This window comes from Pleurodeles waltl, chromosome 1_2 (assembly GCF_031143425.1).
Source record: "Pleurodeles waltl isolate 20211129_DDA chromosome 1_2, aPleWal1.hap1.20221129, whole genome shotgun sequence".
Taxonomy (NCBI): Eukaryota; Metazoa; Chordata; class Amphibia; order Caudata; family Salamandridae; genus Pleurodeles; species Pleurodeles waltl.
The window spans coordinates 512,445,626-512,465,886 of NC_090437.1; the positions used below are offsets into that span (position 1 = coordinate 512,445,626).

General features: G+C 42.0%; 1 protein-coding gene across 3 annotated transcripts in view; it reads left to right on the forward strand.

The window, feature by feature from the left end:
- The window catches only part of ANK2 (ankyrin 2), a 1,630,948-nt gene that overhangs the window by 56,762 nt on the left and 1,553,925 nt on the right, over positions 1-20,261 (forward strand). The window lies entirely within an intron of this gene.

Genomic DNA, 20,261 nt, shown 5'->3' on the forward strand with positions numbered 1-20,261 from the left:
TTACCCCGGGGAGGTGTTGGTCACTGGGACACGGGGGTCGGCGAACCCCCTATTATACTATCTTATACTTTGCCCTAGGGAGGTGGTGATTCCCTGGGGTGCAGGGGGGCAGCGAGGCCTTCCATATATTTATAAAGCATCGCCCCCAGGGAGGTGGTGGTCCCCAGGGCTTGTGAAAGCCCTAGGATGGGGACTTCATGTGCCCTCCTCGTTTTTTTGCCCCTATAATGCCCCTGGGACTTGGCCCACCTGGGGGCAACAGCATTTTTAAACGCACATTTTTCTGTGAATTTAAAAAAAATGCTTTCTTTCCCTGGGGAGGTACTAGTGGTATCCTTGCACCAAGGCTAGGGGTTACGGTTAACATACCCCGCCACCTTTTCTTTTTTTTTCATTTGTTTTTGAGATTGGTCTGAAGCCGAGTCTCAAAATGGCTAGAAACACTTCCTGGTTGAAGTGTTGACAGCCAATCAGATCTCTGCACATGATTGGCAGTATTCGTGAAGTTGACGCAACACTATATATACAAATTTCTATTTCCTTTAATTTCTATAAAACTACTGAATGGATTTACGCCAAATCAAAAAGGGTGATCTGTAGACTAAAAGCTACCTTTTTGCAAAGTTTGATATAATTCTGTCCAGTCCCCACTTGACGGACCACCCTAAAACTTCCTATGCACAACAAGACTGCTGGGCACACTTTTTTTTGGAACGTTTTGTGAAGATTCGTCAAATGACACCAAAGATATAGCCAAGTCAATAAACTCTCTTTCTGTGGAAACTAGGTCAAAACAGTATTATAAAGGGGCAGGGTAGGGATATCCTGACTATCAGGAACTTGTAGGCCAGACCAAGAGCTTCCTCACTCCCTTCCCCTGGGAACAGAAGTGAAAAAGAACATTTTGGGGCCACCTGTACAGCTGCACTTCAGTGGAACCAGTGCTGTGTTCCCATAAGGTATGGCAGTACTTCCATTGAAGTTGCTGATCAAGCTTCACCCTTACAATACCACAGTACCATGCAAGCTTTATTAGGTGACACTTGTATGGCACTGCAGTACTGAAGGGGTGAAGCTTGCACACTGGTAGTGCGGATGTATTGAGATACCTGCATAAACATTTGAAAAAATATAATAAAAGTCTGTTTGAGTTTTTGTGTCCATGGGGCCTTGGCTGCCTATGTGGTGTTGGTTGGAAGGCCTGGCCAGAGGCATGTTCCTGCACCAATCCCTGCTGCGCATGGCCATAGGAGGATCGGCGCAGCACACATGGCAAAGGCCATGCACAGCAGGGCGTTGGTAGCAGGGGAGTTTGATGAATATGTTAAAAAATCCCAAATTACAGAGCTAACTATAACTTGCACCCCCTCATGCACTGCTTATGACCGTATGTTACATTACTTATGATATGCTATGATACTTTTGCCACTGAAAAGATGCCTTCTGTTAGGCTCTACCAACAGCCCTCCGTAGCTTAGAAAAACATACTACACACTTTCCCTAGGTGGCATAATGGTGTAGAACGGTTTGGAAACATGCTTACAACACCCGTATGAGATAAACTATATCTAAGTGGGACACCTTTACATTCCATATTATTCTACAACCTGCAATGCCTCAAAATCGTTAGCAGAAACAAAGATCCGTGCCTTATAAATATCCTCACTGTGTAATATTTTTTTAAACCACTGTATTACTACTACTTAAAATGGGCACGTGTCCAGATATCCACTGGTGGATACACTATTGTAAACAGCAGCTTTAGCGTTTCTCACAGATGCTTTTGGAACAGGTTCTGGCTTTAGGCCACACCTTACTTTTAATCAGAACTCTACATCCCACATAATCTGTGCTCAGCCTTTACCTTGTATAACATGGAGCATTACTTCCACCTCAAAACTTAGTGATTTGTAAACCATGCACAAATATAACATTCAACCTGCAAAATTACACTGGTCTGCAAGACTGATGCTATTTCCTTGCAATGGGCCCACAGGTGTACATTCACTAACTCTGTGGTGTATATGACTATCGTGTTATCAGTGACATCATTAATGTGGTTGTTTAAGATTAGGGCTCCCGGTTTTATGGTATTTATTTTTTCGACATTTCCATCTGTATTTATCCATGTTTATTTTTGGCAATTTGTTTCTGTATTATCCATTTTTATTTTGTATCTACTGTATAAATGAACCTGCAATGGGTATTTTGTCCGCATTTATTTAACTGATCAATGTATACTCGTACATGAATGATCAAAAGGTTGCTGCGGTATACAGTGCAATAGCATCATCTGAAACACTTGCATTCTAGAATAGCATGAATATCTGTATATCTGCACTTAATTAAGTTTAATTAGGAAATCTATTATATTTATTTATCTCCCCAATTCTCAATCTGTACCCCTACTGACCTGGCATTTGTGATTAACAGTAAATAAATTCCTCCAGCCTATGTTCCGTATTTTTCTGTATTTAAAAATATATTTTCTGTATATGTATAAATATGTATATATATATTTCAATATACATATATATATATTCCAGTATATATTACCACCCAAGCACCCTTACACACCCTAAACCCAAAAAGGGTTTTTTCGCTAATATATATATATATATATATATATATTATATATTATATATATACATATATATATATATATATATTTATTTATTTCTATATATATCATACGCACTCGGAGACAATTCAAAAAAGGTTTAATCATTGGTCAAGCACCAGCCCCTTATAAATGTTTTCTACGGGTAGCCGCGCCGGATGCACCACTCCCATGGCGGCAGCTCGGTGTAAGCGGCAGGAAAGCAGTGGTATATCTATATATATATATATATATATATCTCATCATTAGTGATGATACTAGGAGAAGTGAATATATGACAGCAATAACTCGAGATAGTAATGGATGTGGAAGTGTACTTTGACCTGAGTAATTAATTAATGCACTACGGCTGTGATATCTTGAAAAGCATGAAAGTGATTCTGTGACTTTAAACGTCATGATATAAATGGAAGGACAAGTATCACGTGGTTATTTTTCAAATAGAAGAAACCTATGATTAAGGCTGACACGAACAGCCGAAACGCATCAGGTTCAAGAGAGCTCTTGCTTTTGAAAAGGAATGAAGGAATAACTGCTTCTGTTGCCTTCGTGATTTGATTAAGGAAATAAAGCACCTCATTTCAACGTGAATCTGGTACGGCGCTTTTCTCTGTGTGGAGATATTGCTGGAATATATATATATATCCCAACAACACGTTGCCTCAATACACAAGCCACCTCAGGATTGTCAAAGCACCATACCGCGACTCTTTCATCATAAAAAGCGTGTTTATTTCACATGCAGCAATAAAATTCCTGACGCTTTTCGGAGCCTCCGCTCCTTGCTCACAGGTCAAATGCAAGCCATTTAGTGACATTATAACACAAAACTGCCTATGCATTAACAACATAAAAAACGTGTCGGCCATATTGGAAAGCAAAGAGTTTCACATCACTTCTACCTTACGCTTAAAAAACTGAGGTACTTAAAAAAACGTATATTCATTTGATAGTTATTAATAACTTGCAATTCATATTTAACTTATTCCTCTCTAACAAAAACTGCACAGTTTTAAACATAATAATCACCTTAAATCTCAACAAAGATATGCCGTAATTTATGTCAATAATAATTCAGCTCCTTCTTTCATGGAACCCCCTTCTTTTCCTTACATGTTGTAAGAAATCACTTCTAAATATACATAAATAAATACAAAAAGAGGTTCCTACTTCATGATTATTTTGATCAAACTCAGCCACATGCAGCGCTTAAACAAATCTTCAGATATACTAGCTCTTTTGCATTTCCAACTCCTCAACATATCTCCGTTGTCACGATGTCTCCCTAATAAATAAAAATAAAGACAAAAATTTAAACAATTATTAAACTTCAAACCTACACATAATTTCTCCAATTCACCAAATCTAGTGCCTGCAATAACCTCAAATTCTAATAAATTCTGGGACTATCTCAACAAACAGCTGATAATACTTTTCAGAATGCATTCAAGTTTAAGTTTATCCCAAGTGTACTGATAATTCTTCATACAGGTTTAATCCTCCCAGATATGTAGTCCTATATTTGATGATAAATTTGGACTCCAATCTCCTAAGTTCCTGTTACCCATTTCCTCCTCTCACACAAATAGGGATACTATCCAAAACACAAAATTTCAATAAATTGGTGTTTTTTGATGTTATAAAGCAAAATGCCTCGCAATGGGGTATGATTTATCCTCTCTAATAATGGCTCTCATATGTTCAAGCACTCGTTTTTTTGCTTTATGGATTGTGCTGACAATGTAGAATTTATCACACGGACAATCTAATGCATAGATACAAAATTAGGTGTTACAGTTCAAGTGTTTTTTGATTATATAAGGTTGTATTTGTTTTGATAACTGAATTTGATGGCGGCTACTACCACATTTACATGCTTTGCATGAACCACATGTAAAAAAGCCTCGTATAGGTGTCTGTCTACAGCTTTGTATAGATTGTGTCAGACTTGTGCAAAGCTTATCCTTGAGAGAGGTGCATCTTCTAAAAGTTATCTGAGGTTTTTGCCCAATGTGATCAACCAAATGTTCCTCCATTTTTAATATATCAAAGAATTCATTCAAACTACGTCTTACCTCTCATGCTTGGTTATGGAAGGTTGTGATCAATCATACTGACTCTCCTCAACCTTTTCTTTCTCCCGTGAAATAAGTAATTTCTCACGGTTCAATAACAACACTTTCTTACACGTAGTTCCAATAAGATTTAGGGGATACTCTCTCTCAAGGAATCTGTTGCTCATAATTTCAACTTCCCAAATAAAATCAGCTTCGATACTACAATTTCTTTTAGCTCTGAGTAATTCTCCATAACGAATACTTCGTATGAGATTCATAGGATGGCAACTTTTGGCATGGAGCAGACTGTTTCCTGCTGTTTTCTTACGAAACAGAGTGCTTACCAATTTTGAGCCTCTGCACTCCAACCTCAAATCTAGAAACTCTATTTCAGATGGATGTATGTGAACTGTGAATTTAAGATTCAACTGATTATCATTCAATTGTTTAACACAATCTAATGCCTCATTTTCACTCCCATTCCAAATACAGAAAATGTTATCAATGTAACGGTTCATCAAACTGACAAATGTTATACACTATCTGCTCCTCCCACCAGCCCAGGTAAAGACCTGCATAGCTGGGGGCAAAGCAAGTACCCATCACTGTCCCCTGTGTTTGATATACATTTCCTTGTCAAAAACAAAGAAGTTGCTTGTTAAACAGATATTCATCATCTGTAAAAGCATGTTAGTATGCTGTATAAAAAGATATTGATCTAGCTCTTAAAAAGTGTTTACTTGCTCTAATACCTAACTCATGGGGTATACAGGTGTATAAACTCTCCACGCCTAAACTGAGCAATAAGAGCTGTTTGTCCCATACAATGCCATTAATCCTTCTCAGGAAATCACTGGTGTCTTTGATATAAGAGGGCAGAGATTCTATGAATGGTCAAAGAAAGAAGTCAACATATTTTGACGTATTTTCTAACAAGCTGCCTCTAGAAAAGACAATAGGTCTCCCTGGTGGATTAACAGAGTTTTTATGTAATTTAGGCAGCATGAACAATACAGGAAGCTTAGGACAATCACATTTTAGGACAAGATATTCATCTTTTTCAATAACTCTTCTATCTCACCAAGCTTTTAATTTATCTAAATATTCCCTGCTCGCTGTTAAGTAATTTTGTCTAGTAGTCATTTCATATTGGTTAGTCTCATTGAGTTGTCTCAAACCTTCCTCAAGGTATTTATCCAACGGCCAAATCACAACATTACCTCCCTTATCAGATTGTTTGATGACAATACCCTGGTTATTTTTCAATTCCATAATGGCTTCGAGTGGCTTCTTCTTCAAGTTCTTATAACAAAATGTATTTCTTTTTTTCAATCCTCTGAAACTCCTTAATCATACATTTTTCAAATGTGTCAATGGGTCCATTCGTCACTTGGGGACAAAAAGTAGATCTAGGTTTAAAAATATTTGCTATCCCACAATCCAAATTCATTTCCATGCCTTCCTCTTCCAGATTTGTGATAGGGTCATCAAACCTACTCATATCTTCAATTAATTCCCCCGTTGTTTGGGGGACTTCTATATCACCAATCTGGAGAATTGACGGGCTTCTCCTGCTACAATCTTTATCTTTTTCTTTAGGTGACTTTGTTGCATGCCAATATCTCAAATTGAGTTTTCTAATGAAATGAAATAAATCAATTCTGCTTGAAGTATAATCAAAAAATGCTGTAGGACAAAAGGAAAATCCCAAAGACAGGACTTCTTCCTGTGTTTTAGTCAAAATGATATTAGATAAGTTTACCACGGTCTTATTCACTGATTTAATGCCATTTGTCCCCTTGTTCGTATCCCCAGAGAACTCTTGATGTCTTTTTGTCTCATTCCATTTCCTTTGTTTCCTCCTCTGCCTCCTCTTCCACGACCTCTGTGACCTTGGGCACCTTTGCCTCGTTGAGCTTTTATTCTTCCCTGTGCCATAAGATTGAACTCCTTTAAAATTTGGGATTTTACTCCCTCTGCTTCCGATTGATTGGATACATCACTCTCACTATTCTCACTTCCTGTTGTATCTCAATGAGTTCTCTTTTCGCTTCCAGCTTGAGGTGGTAATTCAACTCCTGTAATTTTTGAACAAGATGTAAATTCTTCATAGCCAATCTCTCTAGTATTGCTTCTCAAATAATCAAACCTTCATCCAAAAGTTAATATTTGACCTTTTTCATAATCAACCTCATCTCTATGAAATTTATGTTGTTTCTTAGCCATAAGTTCTCCTTCCAATTTGTCCAATTTAATTTGTATTTTATCTATTTCTCCTTCAAATTCTTCCACACTGCATTTTTCTTTCAGTATTACAATACATTTATCAACTTCAAATGCTGCTTTTTCCACTTCTCTCCTAGCATATTTAATAAGTATTTTTTATATCCCCATGGAGCAGTTATGGTTGTTGGCAGCCCATTCTCCAATTATTTACGGATCAGGGTTGAATATAGTTGGTAAAATAAAAATCCTAAACCCTCTTGGTACTCTATTAGAGTCAACATATTTTTGTAACGTGGTGGCTTCCCACCACTTGGCTTGTTCTCGTTTAGAAATTTTCCACAGATTATCCCACAGTTGTTTCTTGGCAAATTCTTAATTTTTACCTCCTGCAACATCTGAGCTACTCAATTTTCTGAGCTACAAAGCGGCTGGAACTTAGCTATGCAAAGTTGATGGACATATATATATATATATATATATATATATATATATATATATATATATATATATATATATATATGTCCCACAAACACTTTCGCCCCATTGAGCCGGGATTACAAGCCCTTGCAGGTTGATCCAGGAGTGTAGACGCGGGAAACCTGCATCAGTCTTTATCACTCTGCTCATGCATTGGCACCTCTTTTATTACATCATGTATATACAAACAGAGTGTAAGTGCAGGTGAGATGAAATATAAAAAATATACATTATAGCATGAAGTCTTTCTTTATTTGTAGTTTTCAGCAGCAGAGCGTGTGCCCCCTTCCCCATAAAAAAGGGTCCAGAGGGATGGGATCCCCTGATCCTTTCTATGACCACGGAGGGGGCCGCATGCAGTGGACCGCAGGTGGTGGGATCCCTGGGGCCAAAATCAGCACCTTCCTCCCCAAATGATGATGTAAACTGACCACTGGGGTCTGGCCACCTGGGGTCATTTGAAAATAAAAAATATATGGTGGCCTTCATAAGGAAACCCAACTTTAAATTTAAAAAATAAACAAGATGGCCCAAGGTAAAAACAAGACCCCTAGGCCAATCAGAATGCTCTATTTTTTAAGTTAAGCTCATGGGTCTCTTGTCTCACAAGTGTCCTTCGAACACAGCTGTCCAGATATACAAAGATTTTTTAACCTTAGTTTCACAAAAACTAGTTAATGGATTTACACCAAATCACAAAAGGCATGCATTCTAGACAAAGATCTAGCTTCTTGCCACATTTGGTGTAATTCTGTTTCTGCTGTTTTGGCTGTTGTCCTTTTAAAAAATTCCTTTAGTTATAGTTACCTTGAGATGACTCTGACTATAACTGGTGAATTTATATGGTATGTACGTTTAAAATGTGAGCCTAACTATAATGTCTCTGTAACCTTTGGCTTTTTAAGTGAATTTCTATGTTTTTAAAAAATTCTACCTCCTAACTATAACGTCCCTGAAACCTTTGTTTTTTCAGTGACTTTCTATGTTTTTTTAATGTGTAGTCATTTTCATTACTACACGTTAATCTAACACCACCCAAAACCACCCCCCCAAATTAAGTAGTAGGAAGGAGAATTAATTATTCAGTCACTTGTAATCGAGGCCTAAATCTAGCAGATTTTAGTACTCTTTGGAAAAAAGAATCCTACTGGGAAGCGTGCTCTATTTTGTTGACTGTTGTTGTTTGAGGTATAAATTCACACATCATAAAAACCCAGTCACTTTTGGAAGAAGAAGATGAGACTACCATCCAAATCTTTTGGTGCAGAACTACTTAAGGAAGATGACCTTGCTATTGTGGTAACAAAAGATCTTATCCAACGTGTGTATTTTCTTTAATGCTAATTCGGTGAGGAAATAGTAGTATTGCAGAATAAGGGGGGCCCTTTTGTTGCGGGATTGACAAGGACAATGGGAATTTCAATGCTGGAAAACTGAGTTCATTTTTTATTTGGCCGAGATAAAGGCTCTTCTGTTGAAAAACCCTCTGAAATTAAACTTGGCTTTGTATGAGAACAGTAGAAAAAGTAAACAAAAAACTACCTTGAATGAATATGACCACTAAATTGTTGTATGAAGTGGTTACTAAAAATGAGACCATTCGCATCAGATACTCTCTCATGCATTAGTATAGATGTTAGAATGTAGCTTCTGAAGGCCCGAATGTCAATAGTTGTATTGGCCATCATCACTCCCTATATTAACTCACAAGTCTGAGTTAAAGGACTTATTATGTTGAGTAGTTTATCCTTACAAAGTCAAATGTGTTTTACTATGTGTACCTAACTGTGTTGCTACAGATGGAAATAAGGGCAAGGTTAATCTGAAGTGTACAAAATATATTTGGCTGGACTTGGACTCGGGAATTTTGTTTTAAGTGTATGTTTGTGCCTCTATGCAATTGTTTATTGTCCTTAAATTGCAACAAATCCTTCGCTGGGGCAGAGTGAATGATTTCATATTCAGATTTACAGAAAAGGCTGTCATATCTGTGATAACTGTTTCCTTTTCTAACCTTAAGGGGAGGGAGTATATGTTATTGTTATCCTTGTATGTTTATGAACACATTCTCTTTGAAAATAAAATATCCAGCTGTTTGGAGGCACAATGTCAGTATTAGAGGTCAATGGCATGCTTTATTGCATGTATTTAGAAATGTAATCCAAAGACGAATTTGTACGTCGGGCCTAGTCCAGGGGCGCGTCCAGACTCCACCCTGCTGCTGAGAAAGGATTCAAATTGATTGAGGCGCTAAAAAAATAAGTATTTACAATGCTTCACATTTGATTATACTTCTATTTGGATGAAAGACTCATTGCATATACCCATATGTTTTTATGGTATCAAAATAAATATGAAAAATATCCACATGTTTCAATGCAGGGGTTTGATTTGCAGACATATTGAAATATGACCACTAAGTGCACCTTCAAACTTAGGGCCCAATTTATATTTAGATGGGAGGTCGCCCTGAAAGAGATGCTGCCCACCGAATTTAGAAATGACTGCCAAGCTAGCCGTAATTTCTAAAGTACTGACAGGAACAACAGTCATGGTGATTTCTGTCAATGCTTTTGATGCAGGGCTTTGTCAACATGATGGAGCACAGTACCAAAGTGTTTTCTTTTTTATATTTTCAAAAAGAAAATCCTGAAGCTAGAAAATGCTCCCCTCACCATGGGAGTTCTCTCCCATGGTGAGGGAAGCATTTAGCAGTTTTGACTTCTGCTTATCACCAGGGATTTCCTGGCAATAAAGGCATTGAAAACTGACCTTTTAATCAGGTGGGTGTAATTAGAGGTCTCCTTCCAAAGACCCTTACTCTGCAGGGCCATTGAAGGGGTTTATTCATAGCAGGGCCAGCGTAGTCTCTGCCGTGATTAAACTTATGGTCAGCCTGCTTTTAAATTGGGCGGGCAAACCGCAGTGTTGGCGGGGAGGGAACACCATCCTTGTTGTGACAGAGTTCCTTTTCCTCCAGCAGATAAATGAGGCACTTATTATCCCGGCATAGAAATGGTGCAATGCCTCATTTAACACAGTCTACGCCCCTTTGATACATTTTTGAAATTGTGCAAAATATGATCTGATCACCTTCTGTAGTCACACACACACATTCTTATTTATACTTCAAGTGTGACCCATAATGGCTTCTTTCTATGTTTTTTTAATAATACATTTTTCTGAATTTTAAAGCTGTAACCGTAGTGTTACATGAAAAACCTAAATTCAGGTAAAACATTTATCTCCCCCCTCAAAATAAACCCTTAACCATCTGACACATGCACAGTGAACTCGCCCCACCCCCAATAGTCTCCCTCAGGCCAGAGGGGTTGCAGTTACTTTGTATAAACCTTTAGGAATGTTTAAGGCAGTAGTTCCCAACCTTTTGACTTCTAATGCCCCCCATTTTATCATTACTGGAACCCGGGGACACCCAGTGAATCATTGGAATCCTGGGACCCCCGCTAAGTCATTACTGTCAGATGGGAACCTAATCTCTTAATGTTATTTAATTTTCTAAGCAGTCGTGGACCCCCTGAGGAGGCTTCATGGACCCCCAGGGATCCCCGGACCACAGGTTGGGAACCACTGGTCCAAGGGCTGAGGTCTACCGCCGTTGCCCATGGGTGGTTACCGTCATTTTCTTGGAGTCCATTGTATGCTGCATCATACTTTCTTCCAGTCAGGGCCTCATGGCCTTGTGTCCAACTGTGGCAAGCCTGTTTTAGCGGTCTTCTATGCCCAATAGTCCCATATTTTCCTAAATTTCTTGGGGCAACCCCTGCCTTCATATATCAGTTCTTCCAATGTTCGCCTTCTCTGCATTTCCTTAGTCCAATCATGCACTCGTGGCCCATCCTCACTAACCATTTCCTCACAATTTCCCTTTTCCCTAAGAGGAATACCATGTTGATTAGGGCCCTCTGCTATGCTGTTGCATCGAGCCATTCCATATGCCTAGGATCAAGAGTGTCACCTGTCCCCATATTGGTGTGGGCTTCAGACTAGTTCGAACCCAGAACAGTTCCAGTATCAGGCAGACCAATAGCATATGGAGGAAAGACCCTATTGCGCAAAGGCTCTTAAACACATTAACAGCCTTTCCTATTTTGCAGAGGAGCGTTCTAGTATAAAATATTCTGTGTAGTATTTTAATTTGGATTAGGCAGAAATGCACTTGTATTACCACTTCTCAGGGGAACTGTCTAAGGCACTCCTTCAGTTGTCATCTAGGTTCCCTAGCACCCTAAGCTTGCTCAGGTCTCCCTGTGTGTTGATCATAAGTGTGCCGTATGTGAGGGAAATGGCTGTGGGGGTCATTTGTCATTGCAACAACTGTCTCTCCAGAGGGGATTCTTCCACAGTCTCCTCCTCCGGTGTAATCTGGGCCTGCAGTGAATCACAGCCGCAGGTGGTTAAACTGCTATGTGGGCGAAATGTTGTATTCTTTTGTGAGATGTTCAAAGGACACAATGCTGTTTGCATAGCAAACACCCTCCGGACTGAGAGGCCTACCTGATCCCATTTCTTACACCCAGGAAGGGTGTTGACTATTTCTAGTTTAGTCCTCAGCCCTCGGGGTAATTGGTGTCAGTCTCTTTGCCTATGCAATTTCCTCAGTAGTTTACACCAGATCGTGATCACTGTGATGCATTGGTGCCCACTCTGCCACCATATAGGGCATTGCTCCCCCAGTGCCAGTCTGTCCAGTCGAAATGGAGAGTCACCTAGTGAGGCATATGCCCACTCATTCACTACGCTTACCTGGGCCACCTCGTAGTAATTCTGGACATTGCGTAGTGTTATGTCTCCCTCGTAAATTGAGCGATGTTGCATAGAGTGTGCTATTCATGGTGGGCCGTCCTGTCATGACAAGGATCGCAGTAGTCTATACAGCATCTTGCAGTAATGTAGGTGGTAGTCTATACATGACTGTTTTGAAGAATGTACATAAAACTGGTTAGTGTATTCATTTTAAAGAGTGTTGTGCGGCCCGTCAGCGAGAGCGGCAGGGCTTTCCAGTGTTTTATGTCTGTCCTTAGTCTGGTAAGAAGGGGCACTAGATAGTCTGTAAAGTCTGTCTTCTCATCTATGGCTATCGACAGTCCCAGATATCTGAATTGGTTATTTGCGCTTTTACGTAGCATTGGTAGGGACGGCGGTGGTTTCCAGCTCCCCATCGGGAACAGGAGAGGTTTGTCCCAATTAATACTGAGTCCGAAGTATTTGCAGTATATTTTAAATGTCTCACCCATCCTCGTCAGGGAAAGTTCTGACTCTCCAAAGTATAGTAGGATGTCATCCACATACAGCGATATGCACTTCTCCCTTGCATGTTCCCATCTCCATCCCCATATATGGCTATCTACTCTCATCCATTCTGCCAGTCCCACCATTGCCTGTGCAAATAGCTTCTCTGACAGGGGGCATCTCTGTCAGGCCCCCCATCATATCATAAACTCTTGGGAAAGGACCCCATTATCTTTGATGTGTCCCTTCAGTTGGTATACAGCAGCCTTACCGGTTCCAGGAATTTGGGGCTAAAGCACATTTTCTGAAGGATCTCAAATTTCCTGAGAGCCTCAATAAACATATTGTGAAGTGGGGGTACTATCTCCCCATTTGTTTGACGAAGTCCACCGGGAGCATGTTAGGTCCAGGAGTTTTCCTAGATTGTAATTGTGCGAGATCCAGCTGTAGTTTGTTCTGTGTTAGGTTGTTCTTTAGTTCCCTAGCCCAACAGTTGGTTGCAAGAGCAGTCAGAGACAAATGCCAACAGGGCTCTGTTGTGAATGATGTGATTTTGCAGCATAGAAGTCCTGGAAGTAGGTCACCAAAATATCAGCTATGGCCTTGCTGCAACTTATGTCCTTGCCATCTGAGGCTATTGTTGTGGGTATGTATTAACATTCTCATTCCCTGGCACTAAGCTGTGCTAAGATCTTGCCTGCCTAGTCCACTACTTTGGAAATGTATTTCTGCCTGCGATGTAGGACCACTTAACTGACTCGGTGAGCAGTGTTCGGGACTCCTTCTGCTTCAGTGCTGCTGGCTTTTTGTGTGGCCGAGGGTATCAGAAGATAGGCTTTGTCTAGTGTTAGGAGTTCCTCCTCCATTTAATGCAGTGTGCTTCCCTTTTGTGCTTATCTTCTACCGCCACTGATATTATCTCACCATGCATTGTGGCCTTATAGACTTCCCAGAGAATGGAAGCCTCGATCACTGTATTGATGTTTTCTTTGAGATAGCACGAGGTGGCCTACCACAGGCAATATACCTCCTTTGGGTTGGAGAGGCATCATGATGCCATTGTCCAGTCACCCTTCCGTCTTGGTTCCCAGGTTTCTAGGAAGATACTTAGTGGGCAATGGTCTGAGATTCCCTGGGCAAGGTATTCCGCCCCTGTGAATCTCTTTAGTGTTGGATGTGGTGTGAAAGAGTAATGAATACAGGAGTGGGTGCCACGTACACCTGAATAATAGGAGTACCCCACCATGTGCCATGTAGTGTCATCCAGATGTCCCCCAGGCCTATTGCCTGTGGGAGCAAGTATAGCCTTTTATTCCTAGGCAGATCTGACCGTCTGTCTGCAGTGTGAAGTCAATTGTCATGTTAAAGTCCCCTCCCAGTATAGTTAGTGCATGGGATAGTTCTGTGTCCTCTGTCTACATTCTGGTGACGTGGAAGAGTGCTCCTTTCCTAATCAAGATTGCAACTCCTCTGGAGCCTGTGGTATAGCCTGTGTGGTTCACCACCATGTATTTCCCGCTAATCGGTGCTGCATAATTGGCCCCTTTCATATGTGTTTCTTGGAGGAAGACAATATCCACAGTGTGTTTAATGAGTGCCTCCCAACATCTTGGGGGATGTCCTCCCATTGATTTATGGGCTCTAAGGATCTATATCTCTGGATCACTCCCACTACTTTTTCTCTTTCCAATTTGGCTTGGTGGATGCCACAGTAGTACATTTCCGAGGTCTGCTGCCTCTTCCTTTCCTGCCATTGTTCGGCAGTGTGAGCCTCCCTCTCCTCCAGCTGTTGATAACCATGATGCTCCAGCCAGTCCCACGCCTCCGTTGCCATAGTGAAGAAGAAGGCTGTGCCTTTTTCAATGGTTCTTAGATTTGTCGGGAACATTAGGGCGTGGGGTACTCAGCTGGCACAAGTGCTGCTTCACTCTAAGGAATGTTTTGCATTGCCTCTGTACTGCTGAAGTATAGTTGAGGTATATATGTACCGCATTCCCATCCACTTTCCAGGGGCCATGCACCCTGCTTTTTGTAGTAAGCATCCCATTTGCGATAGTTAATCAGTCTAGCCATGGTGGGACATGGCGGTTTGCCTGGTACTCTATGTGCTTGCTCCACTGTAAACCAACAGAATGCCCACCCTCAAAGCACCACAGACTGTAGCCTGTCCTCCAAATATAACTCCATACTGGGCTCCTCCGTTCCCTCCGGGATGCCAACTAGGGGCACAATATTGCAACATCGACTCTATCACTGCGTCTTCCACTCTATCGCTCTAGGAGGGGATGAGTATGTATATTTGGCTGTGCCTGTGCTAGTGTGGACTTCACAATCTCACACTCTCTGCTATCTTTGTGTTCTCGACCTATAGCAACACCGCATCCTGCGCTACCATTCCAATTTCGTTTTCTAGGGCCACCTTGGTGTCATGTATGGCTCCTAGTTTGATAGCCCTGGGTGCCTCTAGGTCTTGTTATGCTTGCATTCCTGTCAGTAAGATCTTATCTTCTTTCGGGAGGGGAATCTTCATTCCTTAGAGCAGTTTGTTTGTTTTTGGTCTCACCATATTGGTACTGTTGATCTGTAGGAACCTCTTTCTTGCCGATTTGGGCAGTTATCTACCTCAGTCGCTTCGAATGTCCAGGCTCATCGGAGGGTCGCCCCTGGAGGGTGAACAGTCAGGACCCAGGGTTGTTAACCACATGTCCTCTCTCATCTCCTCTCCAGGTGTAGCATACCGGTGGGCTCTTTGCCCTTCCCACTCTGGCTCCTCCACCACACCCCAGGCATGAGCACCCTCACTTAGATGATCTCTCCTCCACTCCCCCTTTTCTCTGCTGAGACTCTCCTCACTCCATGCAAGTGAGCAGTGGAGCCTATCTCTTGCTCGTGGCCAGGCACGCCTCACTTTGCTGATCTATTTCCCCCATGTTCTCCTGTGGTGCAGTGTGTTTCCTTCCTGTTCCTCTCCAGGCGCCGTTGCTCTCCTCGCTACTGCTGTGTCTCCCAGAGTCAGCACTTTGTGAGAGGCCCCTTTGCTGGGGGCCAGCTAGCATCTCATTGTGTGTGGTCCCTCGTGTCACAGTCTTGTTGCTCCGCTTCGCTTCCACCTCTTGGCGCCTCTGCATTCCATTTCAGCCCTACCCCTTCTGCCCCGTGGGCCAGCATTATGCCCCCTCTGTTTCGCTTTGCTCAATCCTTCTGATGGGGGAAGGCCTCACTGGGGTGGGTCCTCCCACGTGTCCAGTCAGTCGCTACACAAAGCTTGCCGAACCACAGCATGCGTAGTTGCTACCCCCACGACGCAGCGGCTGCCGTCTTGCTTGCAGCATCAATATGTTTGCATCAGTGATGAGGGTAGTGGAGAGCCCATCGGGTGCTGGGGCTATGTGCAATGTCTTTCTGGCCCCTGAGGTATGCCCATGCTCTTGGCGTGGTATTTGGGGCTTGGAGCCACAGAATGATGCCTGCCGCTTTCCTTGGGCTCTGCATCTCAGCAGTCACACTGCCGTTCCCATGCATCCTTTGCAATGCCCATGTATTCTTTCTATGTTGCCTGTTCTCTTCTTTCAGTTTCACTTGCCTCATGCATAAACACCTCTCTTTTTTTCTTTGAAGACAACTTGATACTCTTTTTATCCAAATTAATTATGTTCATTATCCATGAATTCAGTTCTTGTTTTGCATCTTGACTTGTAAATGAAAGACGGCCTCTTGAAGGGCCTCATGTACAAAGATTCCTAATAAGAAATCATAAATTGGGACTAATAACCATTCAAATTTGTGATTTCTTATTTGCAATGTTCTAAAATTGGATTTGGTAAAAGTGGTTGTAATTTCCGCACTGACTTCTACCAAATGCATTGGTATTTTGTGAACCGATCTATGTAGTATTAAGTCATGTCTTAAAACACCAAATATTACTCTGTAGCAATTCAAGCCATCTTGGTAATATGCATGAGATAGGTCCCAAATTATCACTGACTAGGATTGGCCACAGGGATGGAGGCTTGTTGTGGTCAGCAGGCCAGCATGTCTGTGACTGCTTTTAAATAAAACAATCTTTTTTTTAAATGTGTTCTGTTTTGTTTAATGGGATGCACTTAAAAAAAAAGAAATGTTACACAAACCTTTTTTTAGGAGTAGGCAATGGTCCTATGGATAACTGTGTACTCCTAAAAACGTTTTCTCAACATTCACAAATGGGGATCATTAATTTGGTTTAATACATTGAAAAAAAGTTTTAGCGTTCACAAACCCCCTGATTTACTGAATCAGAGTTTGTGAATGCTAAAATCCTTTGTGCATGGTGCCCGCAATGCGTTGTTACTGATTTGAATGCATCTTTGTATGTGTTTGTGGCTTTCTTGTTCTCCTCAGTATAATGTTCTAATTTGCTGTTCGGTGGCCTGAAAACTGATGAGAGTGAAGTGAAATAATGTATTAGGTTCCAACTGAGGTTTCTGATTAATATTTTATGTTATTATTAATTTATTGTTGTTTTTTATTTATAAAGTATTTTTCAGAGTGGTTGCCCACCAAATCAAAATGTGAGCTTTATCCATGACTCGGTCACGAAAATAATTCTTAAATTTAGTGAGTGAGAGAGAAGAAAAAAGGAAGCTCAAGTAAGCACAAGGCATGAACTTGAAATCACTGAAATGCCAATGGTAGGTGAAGTCACAACATACTAGGTGATTGCGGATTACATTGAAAGCTTGACATCTTATCATGCTCTCAGCCCTTATTAACAGCCTCCGTATTGCTACTGAGGGGATGAAGGAATGTCAAGTAGTAGCAGCCGCGGCCCATCCTTTAGGGCGGAGGGGCCATGCCCCCCTCACCTTTTGCCCTTCATGAAGAGTGTCTGTTAGGCTGAGCAAAGGTTAGCCTTACAGACACTCTTCATGTTCAGCTCAGGCAGCCAGGAGCAAGACATGCGCAATTTGTGCAGACTCCTGGCTGCCTGAGCTGAACTTTGCTGGGCTGAAGAGGTCACAGCTCCTATGGGCGTGACTTCCTCAGCTCAGCAAAGGTGCCTCGAGGCCCTCCCCCTTAGTAACGAGGGGAAGAGTCACTGATTGACTTCGACCTGGGCGCTTCAGGTTTAAGCCCTGAAGCGCCCAGGGCGAGTGTCAATCAGTGACACCTCGTCACAGAGCGGGGAGGGGTCAGAAGTCTCAGTGACCCCATCCCACTCTGTGACGAAGTTGGGACTGCTGCCTTCCCTCATTGGCTGACCCAAGGTCAGCCAATGAGGGAAGGCAGCAGTCCCAACCACGCTGGGACCTCGGAGCTGAAGTTAAGTGTGTGTGTGTTTGTGTGTTTTTTAAATGAATGTTTGGTGTGTGCGTGTATGTTTGAATGTTGATGAGTGTTGTGAATGGATGTGCGTGCGTGCATGTGTGCATGAATAAGTGTGAGTGTGCTTCCTGCCCGCCCCCTCCCTCCTAAAATTACTGGCTGCCACTGAGAAGTAGATGGAACAGGAGTAGTTTATAGCAGTGTTCGGAAGTGTGATGTAATCGGCAAAAAAGAGGAGGCTAGAGGTAGCATCCATGGTTACCCCTAACTGACGTTCATGGTAGATGGAGTAGAAAGAATATCGAATTTACAACAGCATTTTATAATGAGGTCTTTGGCCATATTTCTCAAGGTTTAGATGTTTGTATTGACTTTCTTCACTGCAGTAAATTTATGCAGAAAAGAACGATGTAATCTCTAAGGGAATTACCACAGCATTTGTGAAAATTCCTCGTCCTGTGGAAATTGACATGAAATTACAGTACAATTGTGAAGATATCCTCAGAATTGATTCCATTTCTGCAGACTATTCCTGGGATAGAAATGTCATTGAAAATGTAAACATTTCAGCAAAGCTCCTGGATATTCTGTAGTCACTGAAATTTCCTTAGAGTTAAAAATTATTTGTTTGGAATTCTCTCTCTTAATTTCTGTATTATGTGTAATGCCAAACTGGTCTGTAAACATGTCCAACCACATTTTCTGGAGTTAGTTTTGTAATTTTTCATGAGTTGTCATTGAACTGTCAAGCAAATAGGGTCCTTCTTCTATACGGGTTTCAAAAGAATACAGAATTTTCGCATTTGCATGTTGTAGGAGGCTGGCTCTGTATATACTATATCAAAATGAGAAGTAGTGTGCACAGAGTTGAGGGGTTCCCCAGAGGTTAACAGATGCTAAAGTAGATAATACTAATGCTCTCTTTTGTGGTAGTGTGGTCGGGCAGTTAGGCTTATCAGAGGGTAGTGCAAAGCATTTTCTGTACACACACAGTCAATAAATGAAGCACACACTCAATCACTAACTCCAGGCCAATGGTTTTTATATAGCAAAAATATATTTGGTTACTTTATTTCTAGAACCACAAGATTTAAGTTGCAGGTAAGTACATTTGCAAATAAGTATCAAACATATGTATCAATACCACTTTGTTTAGAATTGGCAAGTGATACGGCTTTCAAATAAATAGCAATAATCTGTTTTAAAAGTTGACACTGCAATTTTCAGAAACAGTTCTAAGGGGGAAGAAAGTTAGTACGGTTTTGAGGAAAGTACAAGACTTATAGTTCCAGTTTCTGGGGGTTAGGATGTCCACAGGTTGGGGTTCAAGTTAACCCCAATTACCCACCACCAGCAACAAGGGGCTGGCCGGGTGCAGAAGTCAAAATTGAGGTCGATTTAACATGGGCTCCTAAGGAGATTGGGGCACTCAGAATCAGGCCTGCTTGCAGGTAAGTACCTGTGTCTTCAGAGGGCAGACTTGGGGGGTTTAGAGAAGCACCGGGGCCACAGGTCAGCACCAAAAACACACCCTCAGTGGTGCTGGGGTGGCCGGGTGCAGACACAGCAGCGGGCTCCCAGTGCTTTCCGAAAGGGGGACCCCGGAGGTCACAAAGATGCTGCAGGTGAAGTCCAGGGGGGGCAGTTCCGGGAAACCAAAGGCTGGACAAGGAGGAGGGCTGCCTGCTGGACGTTGCTGCTCTGAAGGTCGGATTCCCCAAGGCCAGGGGGCTGCAGGTGCAGGGGTACCTTTTGACATTGGGAATGTACGTACGGTTCTGTTGTGGTCAGGGCAGTCCCCAGGATTCAGGCTGCAGGTTTCGTTGTGTTGGGCAGGAGGAGTCAACCCAGGGAGGGCACTTGCTCAGAATTGCCTACCTGGACACAGGTCATGGTCATCGGGTGCACAGTGAGCAGGACTCGAAGATCCAGGGCAGTTCTGGAGTCCTTGGATGGAGTTTCGTCTTGGACAGGGTCGCTGTCCACAGGAGTTATTGGTCCTCTGTGATGCAACCAGTCCTCTGGAGGCTTTTCAGAGGTTTCTGGTCCTGAAGGATGCGTCACTTTCTTTTAGCAGGGCTTTAAAAGCTGGTGACAGGCTGATGGGGCTAAGGCCAAGTCAGTTTGCATCTTCAGTCTTCTCTGCTGGGGGTCTTCTTTCTTCTTGTGAAGCCACCAGGAATCTGATGAGCTGGTTCAGGGGAGCCCATAAATCCTGGATTTAGGAGTGTTACAGGGGTCAGAGGCCAATGGCTGCTGTCCCTGAGAGTGGCTACACACTTCCTGTGCCCACTCCCTTTGGGGATGAGGACAAAGACCTAACC